General features: G+C 41.0%; 1 protein-coding gene across 1 annotated transcript in view; it reads left to right on the forward strand.

Annotated features, from left to right (window-relative positions):
• Positions 1-4120: 4120 nt before the first annotated feature.
• SACS (sacsin molecular chaperone) overlaps positions 4121-19894 on the forward strand; it is a 58375-nt gene continuing 42601 nt past the window's right edge. The window contains exon 1 of the mRNA XM_004938796.5: positions 4121-4333. The gene's annotated coding sequence lies outside the window, so the exon portion shown is untranslated. The remainder of the gene's footprint in view (positions 4334-19894) is intronic.

Below are 19894 nucleotides of genomic sequence, written 5' to 3' on the forward strand. Positions count from 1 at the left end.
TGGGGTCAGTCAGGCTGCATGGCTCCATCCGGGCTGTGTGCCATGGGCTGACAGAGCTGGCTTTTGCTTTTGAGTGAGAGAGTGAATGCGTCGTGATCATTGTTTTAATTTCCCTGCCTGGAGTTCTTACTTGATAATCCAGTCTTTTTATGACTCCTCCTATTCACATGGGGTATCAATTTTTCCATTGCTGCAGAGATACAAACACACCAAAATTATTTTTCACGTGATTCCATGAATATGTGAAATATGCACGCATATCTTTCAATTATAAACAGTGTAGTTAATGACAAAGAAGAAAAGAAACACGACAAGATAATCTGAACTTACATTCAAATATCAAGGAGCTGTACAGTTCCACAGCGTTGGCGCTATTGACACTAACAGCCTGGGCTGCCCACATTCTGATCACACTGGCTCCAGAAGATCAGATTGGTATTTTAATCATCCAAATGCAGATAGCTTGGCCCCACTGACATTATAGTCATTGTACAAACTGCCTGGGCAAGATGGAGTTTTAATTATCCTGGATCACAGTCTAGAAATATTAATATTGATTATTTCTTTAATTTGTCAAGTCTACCAATCTATCTTAGATACCATCAATTACAAAATACAGGGAGCACTATTGTGATCTAAGAGAGTATCAGAACTGAGAGCTTGGGAGTGTTTGCACTCACTCCACTGAATATTATCTCTTTCCCATCTTTCTCTCTCTCTCTCTCTCTCTTGCGCTTTTTTTTTTTTTAAATTTCTTTTCCCTTCTTCCCCTTTAAACCTCAGATGAGTCACTTGGACCACACTGTGATGACATGTTTGTTGATCTAGGCATTACAGTGTTGTGTGATCTTACTACAAAAGCTAACACAGTCCCAGATATTTAACTTCATATCGTAGAATCACAGAGTCAGAGACTTGTAGGGGTTGGAAGGGACCTCTAGAGATCATCAAGTCCAACCCCCCCCCGCTACAGCAGATTTCCTACAGCAAGTCACACAGATAAACATGTTAGAAAACCTCTCTTTTTCAACTGATACTTAAGAAATTAATTCAGAACATCACCAATCTCATTTATCGTTACACGTCTCTCATCAGTTATCTGTTAAACACTCAGTCACTTCAACAACTTCTTTTCTGCTGCACAGTGCACATCACTGGCAGATGGAATTAACAGGAAAGTTTAATGGCCAAGCCTCATTTTTGTCCGCCTTTACTTTAGTCTGGGAATGCATGGTGTTGGGAAGACTAATTAAGAGGAAACTGCCAGAAAATGGTTTATGAATTTGAGCTCTCATTACAAAAAAAGAAGAATGTGGTTAGGATATTGAATTTTGTATCATATTTCTCATAACAGCTAGGACACCTCTTCTGAGATTTTCCATAAAGTCAAAGAAGTTAAAGCTCCCTCGTGGGTCTATCACATAAATTAAACTCACTGTGATTCGAGGAGGATTTCAGCTCGCCTCACTCAGGTGCCTGGGCTGTGTGTGGACGATGAAACTCTGTGCTCAGCATGGAGGGCTTTGCAGTGGCACAGGGGCCAAGCATAGACACATGGTTTGGAAATCCAGCTCTCCCTAAATCATTCAGGGAGGAGGAAGATGAAATGTGAGGAGCAGAGAAGAATGGTCCTGGCTGGGTACCTTTGTGAGCCATTAGCAACGTGGGCAGTCCCTGTGAGCAACTGCCTGCACTCCATCGATGTCCAAAGTTAGGCCAGATGAAGTGGCATCAGTGAGCCTTCTAATCTAATTACGATTTTCACAGCTGCGATGGTGAATTCATCAATTAAATGTCTATTGTTGCCTTTGTTTCAAAATGTCCCTGGAGGGGAAATTCAACCTTCACCTGCTTCCCACCAGGAAGCCCAGCTGCTTCTCCAGCCCCAGCTTCCAGACAGAAGGCTGCCTAGGCTCACGCTCCTCTGTAGGAAAATCCCTGATAAGAATAACAGTTCTCAGTCCATTTTCTTTTTTCTGTAGAAAGTGAATTTTAAAGGAGGAATGTGATTCAAAAAGGATTTAAGCAATTTGTGGGAGAGCGTTTTCTAAACCTTCTCAATGTCTTTTCCCCCCATTGCCTCCTCTCACCATCACGCTTTCCTTGGCTCAGTTCCCAACCCCACACGGACTCTTTCTCCTTATGGGATCTAACATTGATGTGATGATGCCACCCCACTGCCCTGCCTGGCTGATGCCATCACTGACCTGAATGGCTGTGGCCTAGGTGCGTGCCCTGCCTGTAGCCAGGCCATATGCCCAGCATGCCATCGCAACAGAGGCAAGGCCCTGAGCAGCTAAACTTAGGAGAGAGATGACAGCTGGGTGAGATCATTGTGCTGCAGGAGCTTATCCAGCGGCGTAATGCTTTGGAGGCTGGCATGGCATGTTTTCATGGCCAAACAGTCCAGTCTGCCTGGTTACAATGCCCTTTTGTTTACTTGAACTCTGAGAGGATTTCATACAGTGATCAGGCTGAACTTTGGTAGAGCTGAGATGTGATCACCAGGAAAATATGTTTTCCCTCATCTCTGTGCGACAAAAAGCAACAGTGTAAGGCCAATTTTTGTGTTTACTTATGCTCAGCACCTCTTGACCTTCATAAACAGGGCTGTACCCATGAGGATGCTGGCCTGGTAAGCTGCTTGTATGTAAACTCCAAGCCTTATAACACACTTAATTTCACTTCCTACTGGACATACTTTTACATGAAACATTAAGGAACAGACTTCTGTTCCTTAAGAGACTGCTATCCTTTAATAAAACGCTGCGGACACTCCTTAGTGTTTGCAGCATTACTTTAACCTTCAACGTGATAGAAGTCAGCCTCAGCTTCTTGGCAGGAAAACAGGTCTTTTTTAAGCAAAAGCAGCAGAGTCATAGTAAAGTCCAGGAGTTCTTTAAGGAGGAGCCCTCTGCCTGTACAAAGCTGCAATACTGTGGTTTTCCTCCTCTCAGTGCTTGTTTTCTGCACCTTTGCAGATACTACCCTGTAGACAAATGAGTTCTGGTTTATCGTGATGCAGCCAAGGACTGCACAGGGAGGTAGAGCACCAGGCTCCCTAGAAATCCCCAGCTTCATACTTTTGGCAAGTCTTAAAACCTTTGTGATGTGCTATATTAGTATAATACTTTAAATGGAAATGAAGAGAAATTGTATGCGTTTGTGGCAGTGGGTTGCAGGACCATGGGCATGGATAGCATTCTGCTCTGACACGTGGACCTCCGAACAGCAGGGCTGGCAAGATCAGAAGAGCTCTTGGGGTTCTCTTGGTTTCCCTTGGAGGACAATCTGATACCTTAACATAGGTGACTGGCAAGTGAGAGAATTAAAAAAAAAACCCTTAGAAATGCCGTAAATAGTACAAACTTCATTTCCACTCAAGCTTGTGTCTGAGATCCCAGATGCTTCTGAGGTCTGCTTTATGAATTGAATAGGAATAAGAATAGGAATGCAAAGTACATAAGGAACTAAGCTTTAAAATGTGTCAGTGATTCAAAATGCCCCAACTTGAAAAAGAGAGAGCAAACTCAGGACACTGCTGGTAGTACACAGACTTCTGAGTCTTGATGTAATCAACACTGGAGAAACCAACTCGGGGAGTCCTAAAGAGCAAACGCATTGCACACTTCTGTTGAATGGGGGAGTCCAAAGCAGAATAGCAATGGTATTTCCTAAAGCTGCTCCACAGACAAGAGGTTTTCAGAGGGCCAAATTGTGACCATTTGAAGTACTCTAACACAGCAGGATAGCTCAGATATGAAATCAATAGAGAATGTGGTATTTCTGTCGCATAAACTGAAAAACAAAAAAGCAGAAAGTGGAGAAATTGAGTAGCAAGGTGGCAGAAAGTAGATGAGAATGGAAAAAAAGAGAACAAAACCCCAAGTCAGATCTGTTACAGGAAGTATTTGCTTCATTTACAAGGTATGTCTCGAGTGTTATCTCTTCAAAATGTGGTTGGCCTTCTGTCTCAGCGTTGTCCTATATTAGTCAACTACCCCACGCCTGCAGTTTGCATTGTGCTGCTGAAACATGAGGTCGGATCATATCTCTTTAAAAAAAAAAAAAAAGAAAGAAAACCCAGGCTGGGAAGGGGGAGCCAGAGCTCTGCTGCATTGGGCTGATCCCATACACAGAGGCTGCAGCAGTGGTCACGCATCCCTCCGCAGCTTGCTGATCTTGCAAGAGAGGAGGAAGAAGGATCATTTTGCTGTCCAGATGCTGTCAAACACAAGCAACCAGTGGAAGAAATGGCACAATGAGCAGACAAGCATGTGGAAGCAGTTTATGAAGGAATAGTTAAACACAGAGCTTTGTCCTGGCCGATGCTGTAAGTACGAGCTCAATCTCAGATCCAGCGGTCTCTGTATCTGTTTGTGGGAGATGTTTCACGGGCATCCCGATGCTTTGGGAGGTATTTTACAGATGTTGAGGTGCTTTTAGCACTCACATAATAGCGTATCGAGTCAAATAGCAGCACTGCCAGCGTCTCGACAGGGTTTTCGGGTGACTCATGAGCTGCAGTGCGCTGGCAGGGTGGGCGAAACATAGGGCTCTGCATAGGAACATGTTCTCCGTTCCGGATGGCTCACCCGGGCTCTCCGCTGCAGCCGTGCAGTGCTGCAGTACCACCCTGCTTCTGCGCCGGCCTGTGGAGCTCAGGGCTGCCTTCAGGCACAGGGGGACACACAGTACGTTATTTCATGCTACAGTGGCTGACCTAATTTTCAGAAATTCAACAATTATTCATTATGCAACCTTACTTCACACCAAGTGCCCTGTTCTTCATTTTCCTTATGTATGCAGCTGTAGGAAGCATATGAAATTCCAAGAGCTCTGCGTGCTACCTTTGGGAGGCTGGGTCCTACCATAGCTCCAAGAGTGCGCCAAGTATGATTTATTACTCACAGGAACGAACGTTTTCCTGCCTTTTGTTCTCTTTCTAGCTGAGGTAGATGTATGCATTTTTGAATGTAAACATTTGTTCTTATGGAAATGCAGTGTTTTGTTTTCTGGCAGATGATTTGGCGCCTTTTGTTCTCCATCTGCTCCCAGGATCCAAATCAAGCTTTAGATTTGGCTTTAGTGCCAGCTTTAAAATCAAATTCAGAAAGCAAAAGCTGTGAGCAAGTTTATTGCACTGTGTTTCTGAGGAAATTGTTTGGTAACCAGGCTTTTTTTGTTGTTGTTTTTCTAGTTACAGCTAAAATTATCTATGCAGCAGAGTGAAAAACTAAGTCATGAGTATTTTCCTCATTCCTTATTAGAATATTGATTCAGCTTTAATCTTCCTAAGTACGTGTAGGGCTATGCTGATTTGTTTTTGAAGCAAAGATTTTCATCTTTTTGATGGCCTCTGCAGCTGTACGTTGGTACTCACCAGCTGCTGCAGGATCCCCAGGGAGATCTCACTCTGGCATCAGGGAGGTGGCAGTAGGGGGACTGTGCTGAGCAGCCCTGCTGGCGTGTCAGGGAGGGTGAGTAGGTGATGCAAGGAGAAGTCGTCTTCTATGCGTCTCTTCTGGGACCTGGCAGAGCTGCTGATGCTGGCAAGTAAATACTCTCTTGTGACCCTGTCACACTGGGGACAGGCCACCCACACACTGAGAAACCCACAGGGACCTTTTCTTATGGTGGCTCTTGGTGTTGTCCTCACCTTGTGTTCTCAAAGGTGTCAAGCTCTGTGACAATTCATTTGCAAAGCAATTTCTTATTGCTTGCTATCCAAACCTGAATTAAAAGAGGCCCAATTTAGCCCTTAATTAGCTCACAGCAAAACATTATTACCTAAGGAGTGTCCAGAAGGGAATGTGAATACTGAGGCTGTGGAATTGCCAGTGTTTGCTCTCGTCCCTTTCTCTCCTATGCAAGGACTGTCACCAACACTATGCAGCATCTCTGGTTAGAAACAGAATTTTCAAAGATTAAGAGAGCGATCGTTTGCTTTGTCATGTGAGGGTTATACGAATACACACAGAATACAAAAAGCCAATCCCACGTAGAGAATTTCTGTTCCCACAGAAAACGTGCAGGACCATGGCATAATTTAATTAGATAAAATTGTTTTATAGGCTGCTTACTGTTGTGTGAAGGCAGTGGGAAAAGTTCAGCTCCTGTGTACTTCCATTGTTTTCAACAGAATTACACTGGGATGGATTTGGCACTTTGGGGGCCAACTGGAAAAGCATTTCTTCCACTGAACCTTTTACTTGATTGTTTTCCTGCTTCTCAGACATGAATCTTTATGGACTTCAGGGCAACAGGCCAAAATTCATACAAAAATAAAAGGAAAGACCTCAGATGCCCAAGATCACGCTTGCCTGAGGCTCCCTGTAAAGTCAGCGAAAGCACGGGAGTGCTTCTCAGAAAACTGACAGACCACATACCTAAAATGAGCCAGAGGTCATTGCACTCACAGTGACTGGGGCTTCGAAACAACTGCATTACATTTTACATTAAAATATATGGTAGTGTAGGTTTTTGTAGTCCAAAAGAGAATTTAAATAAATAACTGTCTAGCTGCCCAGTTTGCTTAAACCCTTAGGATAATGCACAGAAATGGAAATGCACAGGAAAGCATGCATGTCAGATTTCCAAGTATTTGATCTTCTGGAAGATTTAATCTTTGTAGAAATAAGTATTAAATAGTTCAGCAATAATTTTTGTTACTTACGCAGTCCAGCAATTACTTCTGCCTCAACTAAGAAATACAAGTTGCACATTAATATGTTGCAGCAGCTTTTTTTCTGTGCTTCAAATTCCAGTTTTTCTCATCAATGTGTAATTAATGGGTATACATGCATTTTGGCAGTCTTGAGCTAAATCTTTGAACAAAGTGGTCTAATTTGTTAGCATTTTCCTAGTTTTTTGGCCATTTCAACAGTTTGGAATTTTTAGCCTGTATGCAGAGCTGTATAAGGAAGATTTCAATCTATCTATGAAGACCTAAATGTATTCATGCACAAAAACCCCTACAACCGTTAAGTTGGTCCAGAAATAAATGGGGCTTAACTGTTTTCCTTTAACTTACCTGTAGAGATTTTCTCCACCAAGATGAAACCAAAATAGATGGGCGATGATTACACTCAGGACACAGTGGAACAGCTGTTGTGAGCTTCTCTGGTGACCTCTCAGGAGGGCATGAATATGCATAGGCTCCTCTTAGCTGTAAGGTTCAGTTGCTTTTTCCTTACAGAGAGTATATCTGGTTGCATAACACAGAATCACTGAATTGCAGGGGTTGGAAGGGACCTCAAGAGATCATCGAGTCCAACCGCCTGGTAAAGCAGCTTCCCTACAGTAGGTCATACAGGTAGGTGTCCAGATGGGTCTTGAATGTCTCCATAGAAGGAGACAACCTCTCTGGGCAGCCTGTTCCAGTTCTCCATCACCCTTACCGTAAAAAAGTTCTTCTGCATGTTAGTACGAAACTTCTATGTTCCAGTTTTAGGCCGTATCTCCTTAGGCCATATCTCATCTATCTGAAATGAGACAGCTGGCAGAAAATAGCTAAGGCCTGAGCTTTACCTCTGGGCTTCCACAAAGAAGGAAATAACAATGCTAGTATTTAAATTAACAGTTTTAGTTAAAGCTTTTATTACCTCATATAATTATTTTAGGACAAGCTAATATACCTGGCTGCCTATCTGCTAGTTATATGTGGTACATGCTGAAGCTTTGCAGCATTAACATAAAAATCACATTCATGTTTTAACCAATGTAAGCTGAGATCCTTGAGAACATGACAGCAGGTTCAGAGTGGTCTGGTATGCTTTACAAGCAGGCACCAGCTGTCACTGAGTCTTGTTGCATAAAATCACACTATGAAAAAGTTGCAAATGTCAGGAGATGTCTGGAGATCCCATGGGACAGGAGGAGGATTGCAGCCTTGTGCTCTCAATCCTTTCTTATGCCACCTGCGCTTCCCCCATAAACTGCCTCATCTGAATCTTTCCTTCCTTTTCATATTCCTCCTTCCATATAATTCTTTTTCTCCCTCTCAGGCCAACTGCTGCATGAATTATCACCTCTGATCTACTGTCATTAGTTTTTCTGTAACAACAGTATCCCTCTCCTGCCTCAGTTTCCAAATAGCATCTCACATTTCTCCTACTCCTCGAGGGTGGATTTGGAGGCACTGACCATACCTGGGCTGCAAAATAAGAAAGACAGGGAAGAGAAACCTGCCCAAGCCCTTAGTTGTCTCCTTTGTGCTCAGTGGGGCAGCCAAGCTCATTCCTAGAATGGGACCAGCACAGACATGTTGCACCATGGTCTCTGTGAAGACCTGTTCATCGACAGGAGACAGTACAGGCTCTGTGCTGTAGGGTGATCTTTGCACTGTAAAGTGATGTGGACCCTTTCCAGGCACTAACAAGTAATTCTGACCTTGTTATGTTCATGTTGGTCTGGGACTGGAAACCTGTCTCCTGATATAGGCTTTGGTTAGCCCAGCAGTCCTGTGCCCACAACAGTGCTGATCCACTAGAGCAAAGTAGATTTCAGAGCTGAAGAACTTAAAGTGATTTTCAGTTTGCTCTGGCTACGTCTGTCAATGCTAAACACGTGTCTTTAAATTGTATTGGTTGTTTGATGTTTATCCAGTGTACGTGTATGTACACATAGGGACTTCCTCCAAACAGTCATCAGCTTGGGACATACACAATTATATGCAATAAACAATTTGGTTGCTTATGTTACAGAGCACTCTACTACAGAAAAATGGATTATTAGACCTGAAAGGGCTTTTAGGAAAGATGAAAAAGTCACAAAAAGTAATTTATTTCAGTTTCTCATGAGCTGTGACAAGGATGATGTCAGCCAAGTTGTACGTGCTCTGTGTTATAAATAATAAATGAGAATGACCACATCTCTTCTTTCTCTGATGCATTAGTGTTATAGCTGGATGTAAAAGGCAGCAGCCTGCTTTATATGGGAGATAATGGAATTACTCTGATGTGACTGAAAGTATTGATCTTGGGGACTCCTGCTTGCCACCCTAAGTCTTAATCTCTGTTGTCTCTCTTACCATGTTGTAAAATGCTGCCTTGTTTAAGAGGAATAACAGTAGGATCTGAAAGTACTAAAAAAAACCAACAACCACCAAACACCTGGAAATAATAGGACAAAGTCCATGTTCCTCTTGGTCATTCTAAAATTTAGAATATACAAATCTTCCAAAAACCCTTTGAATGGATCTTCATTCCAACAACTCCAATCTGTAATACACTTCTCATTTCTTTCTTCCTTTCTCCTGCAGTACTTGCAGAGATCTTTGTTGCTATAAGCTTCTCATTAATCATAATTTTCACTAATAGGGTGCTGCTTAATCAAGTAGTTCAAAGCACTCCGTGAACACTCATGGATGCTTCGTTATGATACCTCTGTAGCTTAATATAGTTGTTTGTTAATAATGCTATTTCTGTCTCATAAACTAAAAGATCCATGTTCATTTCCATCTTTCACCTTCCTAACATTTTTAATTAGTAAAAAGAGCGCTGAAACGACTGCTTAGAAAACAAAATATCTAATTGGACATGTTGTGAAGCAACAGGAGTAATGGAAGAGATGTCAGATCTTGTGCATGCCAAATCTTGGCAGAGCTGTCCTAAGAATATTTTTAAACAACAGTTGTTGTCATGAATGACAGCTGCTAAACATGCTATATTTCCATGCTTTCATACTGATTTGCAGCATCTGCAAAGGAGTTAACTATTCTCAGATTTGAAAAAATTTTCTCCTCACCATCTAGATGCTGAATCCAGCCAAGCCTGGGTGTTAATCTCCTTGCTTCTGCAACATTTGGCATTCCCAGACGTAAATTTTCAGCATAGCTTGTCTCAGTTTAGAGACGAACCTTCCTGCTTACAGAGGAGACATTCATATAGATAAATTATCTCCTTAAAAGCATACTAGTCATAGATAGAAAATGCCATGCCATTTGTCTTCAGTTTTGGCTGACAAATGGCACAGATGTCTGTCAAACTCTGTCCATACTTCTGTAAGTATGTCGTGATCTTAAGAGCTTCTTCCTGCTGCTTTTATGTAGGAGTCAGCTTGGAGGACCAGGAGAGATGGCAGTAAGTGCGTTTACTTTTGATTAACATCGGTAACCGAAAATAAAATTCAGCCTTGCAACAGTTGCTTCACGGGGATGTATCAGCTGGTCTAAAAAAGGCCCTGTGTCAGGTGGATGAGCAGCACTTAGAGTCATAGTGTCTCGGAATCATCATGGTTGGAAAAGACCTCCAAGATCTTGTTGGTGCTTTTCTCACTACTGAGTCCATTGCTGAAGAAACAATTTTACTCTGCAGGAACATTTTCTTGCCTGTAATAGGGAATTGTTTTGTGGAAGGAATACCACCTGCAAGCCATTCCCTATGTTTTCTTAGTGACTTGCCTTTCTCCTTGACAGGAGTTGTGAAGGTATACAGCATTAATTCTGTGAGAATAACTTTATGCTACAAAAGTAGGATTTTTGTACAACTTCACTGTCATTACTTCAGGCCTTTTTGACCTAAAAAGGGCCCTCATCCAAACTTTTCAAGACCACAGGGTTGCCACGTGGGGCAGAGAAGAGACCTGGGATCAGGGTTGCACACTGGGTCTGTGGCCCAGATCTGGCATGGTCCTAATTTGAACACACGTGAGTGAATAAGCACCATCTAGAGAAGGGACTAAGTCCTGCTTTTGGGGTACAGGGCTGTAGTGGTGTAGACACAGTCAGTATGTGCAGCATATATTTCCAAGATGGAAAGAAAGACGTTGTCCAAGGTGGTCTAAAGGCTATGCACATTTCAGAAAATATAAATGGCATTTTATGAATGGGATGAGAACTCTTCCCAAGTCTTCTGCCTTGCTATATTGCTGCTTCTGACTTTATCTTTTTGCAGAATGTTTTGTCTGTCCTGGATCTTAAATGTTATACTATCTTTTTCTATGCCTTTATCTCTCCCTGCTGATACTGACTCACAAGCTGTTGTGCACAATTTTACAGACTTTCCATCAGAGTAAGGGTGCCCTACTCTACACTTTTCCTAAGCATGAACTGCCTGTACTTACATTCAAAGCCTTTGCCACTCTAATGCATGTTGTTCTTCAACACTGTGAGGCTGACATCCCCCTACAGTTGGCTAATAATAACATTCTCTAACATTCCCATGTATTTTTCTGTTGTATCTGTTTTTTCAGTTGAATCTCTCAGTATTTTCTCCCACAAAAGTTCAAAGGGTGCTACATACCAATCTGAATCAAGTGAGGATGATGATGATGGACTCTACAATTTGTGTCTGAAACCACATTGTGCAGCATGGCCATATGTCACTACCAGCTGGTGCTAATCGGTAGGAAATTGGAGATGGCTTTATTTTCTCCTTGCCTTTCTGCATTACTGTTCTGTCAAAAATATCCCACAGAACTCTATTTAGGTAATGAAGTATGAAAAGTAGTCAATCTTTTAGCCATTGAGGTGTTCTGGCAAGTCTGTAACTTGTAATGAGTATTGTACTTGTTTCTGGAATGTTTCTAGGCTAGGCACTAGGTATTGTGACTCTTGTTATCAGGGAATTGTGAATGACTGTTCTAGGAATTTTCTGAGACAACAAGAAAGTCTCTACAGTTCAAGAAGGCCAAGGAACATTGTACTCGAGTGCTGTAACACCTAGATATCTAAATACCAAGTACTAACCACTCATACTGGTCAAGCATTAAGTATACATTATGGTAAATCTGATGCTATGTACTTGGCCTTGATGGTTTTGTCTCCGTGTCAGCCAGACTCCAGAGCTTCAGAGAGGGAGGATGGCACTGAAGAGGGCTTCTCCCTTGTTTCCACAAGAAGCACTGGCTATCAGTGTAGTTTATATATACATTCCGTAGGTCAGGACCAGTCTGGTCAAAAATAAAGGTCCTCATTTTTGCAGCTGAGGCCTGTTCATTTAGATGGACGTTATGTGTTTCTAGACTGCTGCTGATTACTTGATTCCTTCTAACAGTTACGGGTGAAGTACCTTTATCTTAGTTTTGATAATTTTATGCAACTATAACAAGCAAATACCTATTACAAAATATTTTGCTTCCTGTGTGAAATCAGGCAGTTCTGTGCTATGTCTGGGCACAAGGCAAACACAACAAAATCAACATCAACATTGAAATTCCCTGCCAGCTGACTGGACAAACTTATCTATATTAGGTTGCTAGATAATGTACTGAGCCTGCAATTTGTTCGTATCATCATTCTCTAAAAGCCAGATCATCATATTACACACTGCTGTGGGAGTGATCTTCTGTTTTAGACTATACTAAAACATTTTTCACTTAATGCCAAAAAGATGGATTTGTTTTTGCTTTATACTCACACGCTTAGCAAATCTGAGATGCATGAGTGAGCTCTCTTTTAAAATAAAGCTTTGTTGCCGCCACTAAGGTATTCCCAAACTACCCATGGAAGATTATTTCATTTTATCCAATTCTGATGGAGAAATTAGGTATGTCTTCAGTGACCCACAGGTCAGTGAACTCAGTAACCACCAAATAAGAGGGCAGATGTAAATTTCAGAGTTGAGAGCTTTCCTCCACCCTTTTCTAGCTGCCAGTTTCCAGATACTCAAATTTAGATGCTGTCAGCTTAGATGTCCCAAATGATTTCCAGGGCTTGGCTGTGCACTGCTGGATTGGAAAAGATGTCCAGGAATGGAGCAGTGCTCTGATGTCACAGGCTGTGAGATCCTTCTTTGGATAAAAGCTGATCAGTCTCCAAAGCCAATACTTTACTCATTTCTACTCTTGGAGGGCTGCCTGGGAACCTCACTGCTTTTCTGATTCATTCACTATTCTGGGAAAATTTAAACATGTATTTTTATATCCATGTCTTCTAGTATTTTAAATAGCTCTTCTTTCCTGCCTATGCTCATCCACCTATTAGACTTAAATAATCTTACCTTTTCTCTGCTATCTTCTCTTTCATTCTGCTTGGCTAAAGAGGACAGTTTCTCTTAGTCTCTGCTTAAAGGATAGGGTTTTGATTCCCTTAGCTGTCCCTGCGGTATCAGTCATGTCTCTGGGGAAATGTCTTTAGTTTCTCACTACCATTTGCCATGCAGCTGGTACTGTATCTACCATTCTTGTAATATTTCAATCTTTTCTTACTTAATGAATAGTTTTCAAAGTATTCAGTGTTTCTAAACTTCGGAAGGTGAGATTTATGCCAATTCCTTTCTCTGCTAAATAATTTTTCAATGGAATATGTTAGGTTGACTTTGCATAATTTTTGTACTTCAACTCACTTTGTGGGTTTTTTTTTTTCATGTTTCTAATTATTATTTCCTTTCTAAAGCCTTGCACACTATTGATGTTGCACAAAGGATGTGCAGTTGCCCAAATCACTTTTTCCAGTCATGAAGTGGTAACATCAGTTTGATTTATTAAAAATATTTCCTACTAAAATGGCAATTTTTTGTTCCAGAGTTCTTGGATGGAGGTAATCTGATTTCTTCCATGTAGGGAGGGTTAACTTCAACGCCTACCTTAGTTATGGCAATTCTAGTATCCACGCCTCTTTTTTTCCTACTAGCCGTGTCATCTTGGTCCCAGTGCTGAACTCTAACAAGAGATGGGAATGCTACTTCCTCTGTTGTATTAGTTGTATTACTGGTCGTGCATGCGGCCTTCTAAGTAGAAAGACCATATCTCAAACTGGGTCCAGAAGTCATTTGGAAGCTGTTGCAGAGTAGAAGATGCATCATTCAGTGAGGTGGTACACTGTACATGGTCTGTAGCCTAGAACTGCTACATACTTCCTGACATGATGAATCAGAGCTCAGCTTCATCAGATGCGGTTGTCAGCTCTACAGATACCTGTCTCACCTGGAGATCTCTCAGACCAAGGCTGTCTGCATATCTCATAGTGTCTAAAGTAGAGAATGACTTGGCAATCATGATGATATCAAGATTATCTTATCATAAACTTTCCAGTGACTCAACACAAGAAAAGATTTTTTTAGGAGTAGTAGAGGACAGGATAACGAGAAGGTTTGATCTCTTGAGCACTGCTTTAAGAGCTGTTAGTATCTTCCCCTCCACAAAAACAAGCAAACAAACAGCGTTTTGGATAATCTGTAGATTGAAGGTCTGAAATTTCCTCATCAGTCTTTTGTCAGTCAAATGCAGATTTCTGAATTGTGTGTCTGAGAATTTCAATCTACCTCAAGCCTTAAGAAGGAGATGTTGCAGAACACATTCATACAATAAATAAATCACATTGATACATATGTGCTGCAGATCAGTGTTTCATGATTACTGATCGTGCCTGAAACCAAATACCTGTAACAGAATGGAAAACTTCCATATAATAAAGAATACTTATTTAATGAGAGAAATAAATGCACTCACCACTTGAAATAGCTCTGCTTCTCATGACTTTCGAACCACTGCGACAAGCCAATTATTCCAATTTTCATTGTAACTATCATAATAATAATAAAAGACACTTAATCATACCAAAGGCAGGCTGACACCTTCCTTCCTGGGCAGCTGTGTTGCAAGGTGAACAAAGAGAAAGATGCTCAGCCAGAGAAGATAGCAAGGCCAGCTCATATTGATAGCTGAGGCTACAATGGTGTTCAGAAAATGGTAACTCTGAGGCCAGGCATCAATTCATTTTAGGAGGATTTGAGTATTCAAGGTCTTCAGCTTGCACTTGGAGATGAAATCAGACTTATTTTTAAAACTGTGAAGGGATATCTTTCCTTGTATATGTATCTTTCCTTGTATATGTTGATTGTTTGAAATTTGTTTTTTTTTTTTTTCTGCTTTAGACATTTGAACATAGACAAATAATTATTTGTGAACATCCAAAACAAACAATAACATAAATACATCATTCTAAATCAGTATCTGCAAAATGTATGTCGGGGCACCAACAGACTTAATGCATTTGTTATAATGATCTTTTGTGTACAACACAGTAAAGTGCCTTTATGTGACCACAGAGGATATCTGTTTTCCCTTGTATTTCAGCTAGGAGTAATGTTACAAAACAAGAGTCAAGGTGAGACCAACATTTGGTGCTGAGTTTTCTGGGTTCCTACTTAAGAAAAGTGCTTGTGGAATATTGTTTATGTAGCTAAAAGAACGATTTTACTAATCCAAACAAAACATAATTAAAATAAAGATGAAGGGAAAGAAATCCCAGAGGATACTCGCTCTGCTTTGGAGAACCATGTTGTCTCAACACTTGACTGACCACTTCTGATCTTGTATTACAGCTGGTATATTTATTCTGAAATGCATTTTCTGTACTAAAGCTTTGTTCCTATCCTGTTCTTAATGTGGCTTCTCACCAGGGCCTCATGAGAAATAACTCATTGCCAGGTATTTCATGAACTCTTGTACGAGCAAGGCTGCACAGATCGATATGTTGCTGCAGTGGGCGGTGCAGACAAGCTCAGGTACCAGAAATTGTATTGCTGCTTTTAGCCCAGAGATAGCTAAATGCATCCTGGTTTACAGCAAGCAGGACTTATTGATTAAGCTGGGTATCTCTAAATGGCCTCAACTTGTGCAGTCAAGCCATAATCCATATTTTTGCTATTTTTTTTCTCTGCTTAATAACCCCATTGTTCATGTTTTATTGGTTTGCTAATGCAGAGCTCTTCTAATTTCTGCATTGTGGTTTACAGGCAGTCTCAGTTTCCTGTTTCACTGGAAAACTCATCAAATGGTTGAGAACTAACTCTCAGCAGGGCTAGTTCTCCTTCTGCTTGTCCCCCCGTGAGGCACCTACTGCTTTCAGTTTCAGAGGAAAGGTCCTCACACCTCTGGGTTTCTGGAGAGCAGCAGTTCTGATGAGCATTTAAATGCTTGGCCTATTTTTGGCCAAGCCTTATTTTTCTCCAGCTGTTATGTGTTGCTCAGAAGTCACTTTGAAACATCCACATTGGGTGTCTAAGATCACTTCATCAGACCTCAGTTAAGGGATTCTTTACACATAGTTCAGCCACACAGTCCCAGACAGTTACTGTAAGATTATTTGAATCCCACAGAGTCTAACTGCAAATTGGTCGTATTATTACAAACCATTTCTAGAGCTTTCATACTGATGTATGCAATCATACTTCCTGAGTCACCTCTCCTGTAAATGAAGTATTACAATTCATACATTAAGCACATTTACTTGTTGAGGATTGCATTTCCCTCGTGCCTTTTGAGAAGAAAGAGATGAAATTGGCCAAGAATCGATATATATATATATTTAATTTCAATGACATTTGTATTGTTCTTGAGAATATCTATTGCACATTTTTTTTTTCTGGCCCTTGAGACAAATTTCCTGTGTTCCATGGTTTGGAGTAGTGGTGATCAAAGCCTAATGTCCTTGCGTAGTGTTGAGCTGTGTGGAGGTACGAGCTTCATAGTGAGGACCATGTGGCTATCAGCTCTGCTTGCTGCAGCAGCTGCACTGCTGGGTTCTTGTGCTCTGTTCCATCTGATTTTGGAGCTAGCAGCTTCTCTGTTTGATCAGGTAACTCTGAACTGTTTTCTAGTATGTGCTATAGATGCACCCAAATTTTCCTCTTGAGATTATTGCCCAACTTCACTGTCAGCTGCCAGAGGTTGTTGTCTTTCTTTCAGTAACAGTGAAGTTTTTTTTGTTTGTTTGTTTTGTTTTGTTTTGTTTTTTGCTATAAAAAGGTAATACTGAATGCAGCTGCAATTGATTCCAAGATTCATAAGTCATGCTTTTCTGAACTTCTCAAGAAACCACTGAGGAAATATGACTGTTGAACTAAAATGTTTTGGTTTCAATCTACGAGAAAACTGCATAACTTAAATCTTTTATCTTGGTGATCACTTCCTTTTTGCAAATGGTTCTTGGTGTACTTGTTAAGGTAGACATGAATACAGAACTTTCTGTACAGTAGTCTGGCTTGCCATATGTGCTTGATCTAATGCGTTACAAATACTCTCCTTGGAAGTTGTAGGGAAATGGGGCCTAACAACTTTCAGAAACAGTCTGGATCACTGACTGAATTCATGGACTCACAGATCACTGCCACAATGTTATTTAAGCTGCCCCTCAAATGTAGGCTCTTTGGAAAAAGCCTGCTGCCTGTAACAACTCTTCGAGACAAATACGGTCCTCTGCTCTGTGTGGTTTATCTTTATAAATTTTTGGCATAAAACTGAAATAAGTCTTACTTGATTGGAGGAAATGTTCTCAAGTTGTGCCAGAGGAGGTTTAGATTGGATTCCTGCTATACTACAAAACTACAGCTATGGTGTTGCAGGTCCCATAGTTTCATTTACTACACCACAGGATCTAAGATGGCTAATTGCTGCTCTCTGTTGCTTGTGTAGCCTTGCAAGGGGTAGGCACAAACAAGAACATTTGGATCCAAAAATCAATGGCTACAAAATTTTTCCCATTTCTCATATGTTAAATATTTAACAAAATCATCACATTCTAGACATGGACTTTTTTTTTCAGCTACTGATAATCTGTTGTCTCCATAAAAATCAACAATAGTGCAGCATTTTTATCCTTGATAGTATCATTAGAGTCACAGAATCACAGAATTGCAGGGGTTGGAAGAGACCTCAAGAGATTATCAACTCCAGCCCCACTGCTAAAGCAGGTTCCCTACAAAAGGTTGCTCTGGTAGGCATCCAGACAGGTCTTGAATATCTCTGTAGAAGGAGACTCCACAACCTTTCTGGGCACCCTGTTCCAGTGCTCTATCACCTTTCCCGTGAAGAAGTTCTTCTGCATGTTAGTACAGAACTTCCTATGTTCAAGTTTTAGGCCTTTACTCCTTGTCCTATCACTATGAACTACGAAAAGCCTAGCCTCATCCATTTGCCTCCCACCTCCAATTAGATATTTAGAAGCATGTATCATATCCCCTCTGTTTTTTTTTTTCCCCAAGTTTTGGGTTTTTTTTTTTGTTCCCCTGAACAGACCTAGGTTACTCAGCGTTTCCTCATAAGGGAGATGCTCCAGGACCCTAATAGTCTCTGTAGCCCTCCAGTGGACTCCTGCTAGGAGACCCCTGTCTTTTTTCAGATGAGAAGCCCAGAATTGGACACAGTATTCTAAATGTGGCCTCATCAGGGCAGAATAGAGGAAGCTAATGGCCTACTGGCCACATTCTTTTTAGTGTAACCCAGGATCCCATTGGCCTTCTTGGCCACAAGGGCACACTGCTGTCTCACAGCCAGCTTGTTGTCCACCAGGACATCCAGTTCCTTCCCTGAAGAGCTCCTTTCCATCAGGTCATTCCCCTAACCTGTACTGATGCATGCATTTATCCCTCCCCAGGTGCAGGACTCTACACTCGCTGTTGTTAAACCTCATTAGGTTCCTCCCTGCCCAACTCTCCAGTCTGTCCAGGTCCTGTTGAATGGCAGCACAGCCATTGACCAAGATGTTGAACAAGACCAGACCCAGCACTGACCCCCCTGGGGAACACCACTAATTACAGGACGCTAATCAGAGGCATTAATAATTAATTAGCATTAATAATATAATACCAATAGTGTCTATGGTGTTGATGCCAATACTACTCAAGTATTGGCATTTTGGAATGCTTTTAGTTTATTCTTCTCTTAAAATTATATGTGCTAATGAGAGAATGAAAGACCAGATTGTGCACAACAGTATAAACGCAGAAGTGTACACTTGTGTGATGGCACTGATTTATATCTACTGGTGGCCTGGACTGCACATTTCAGTTAATTGGCTGCACCAAAGCTGTCTAGACAATAAACATATTAAGGGCACATCTATTCTACTTCCACATTTCTAGTTTGATGGTATGTTATCATATTACACTGTATCAGGTCTGTCTCAAATTTCTACTGGACAGCTATCTCTGAGAAGCAGCTTAGTGTATTTGTGTCATATTTGCAGTTGTGTGGTAGACTTGAATTTAGTTTCACCTTTGATAGAAATAAATTTCAAACCCAGCTATTATACTATGCATAGACAGGAACAATTTGTATTAAAGACATGTCTATTTTCTCAGATATTTGTATGGTCTTCCCGCTCCCCCCCCACCCCCCCAAGTCTTATCTGCTCTCTCAGGAATGCAAGCTCTATAAAAATCTATTTCAGATTGTCTTTAATGCTCTATGAGTGAAACACTAGAGTTCAAATTTTCTGAACAGTTACATATGTCAGTTTTCATAAATGCTTACTTCTGTATAAACTTCTGTAGGCTATTCTGCATGTTTACCTTACTCTGTCCACAGTATGCAGCAGTGAGGGTTCTGAAGTTCACGTTAGAGTTCACATTTATGACACACAGTGTGGAAGTTGTGTAGCTGCACAAAGAACTGACAGTCCATTTTGTGCACCAATGCTGCAGCCAGGGATCTGGGATCATTCAGCCCTATTGCATACAGTAGGATTAAAACTGTGAGAATTAAGCCTGTCATATGCTCCTGCCTAATAAATCCAGGAAAAGGTGGAAATGTAGTAAAACAGTGGAGCCATTCTGTATTTACAATGGCATGTAGGAGATTACAAATTAGCTCTGAGATGACATCATAATACTTGAGATCTGAGATTAGACCTCAGGAGAACTTGGTTTTGCCTCTGCTAGCATTGATTTGTGAGCCTTCACTTTTGCCAGATATCTTTGCTCTTTTCCTTTTAAAGTGATGCTTTTTATACTCATGAGTTTAATACACAGGAGTGCAAGTTTTTAGTATGTGTAACAGTGCTATCTCCCTGTATTTGCTGTTAAAACCATTCATGGTAGAATCCAGCTGGATGTCACGTTCATGAGATATGATTGAATTGTACATTTTTCCTTCAATTTACACTTCACTAGTGAAGTGTTTTTGGAGAATGAAATATTCTAATTAAAAAAAAAAAGTGTCTTCCATTTCC

This window comes from Gallus gallus, chromosome 1 (assembly GCF_016699485.2).
Source record: "Gallus gallus isolate bGalGal1 chromosome 1, bGalGal1.mat.broiler.GRCg7b, whole genome shotgun sequence".
Taxonomy (NCBI): Eukaryota; Metazoa; Chordata; class Aves; order Galliformes; family Phasianidae; genus Gallus; species Gallus gallus.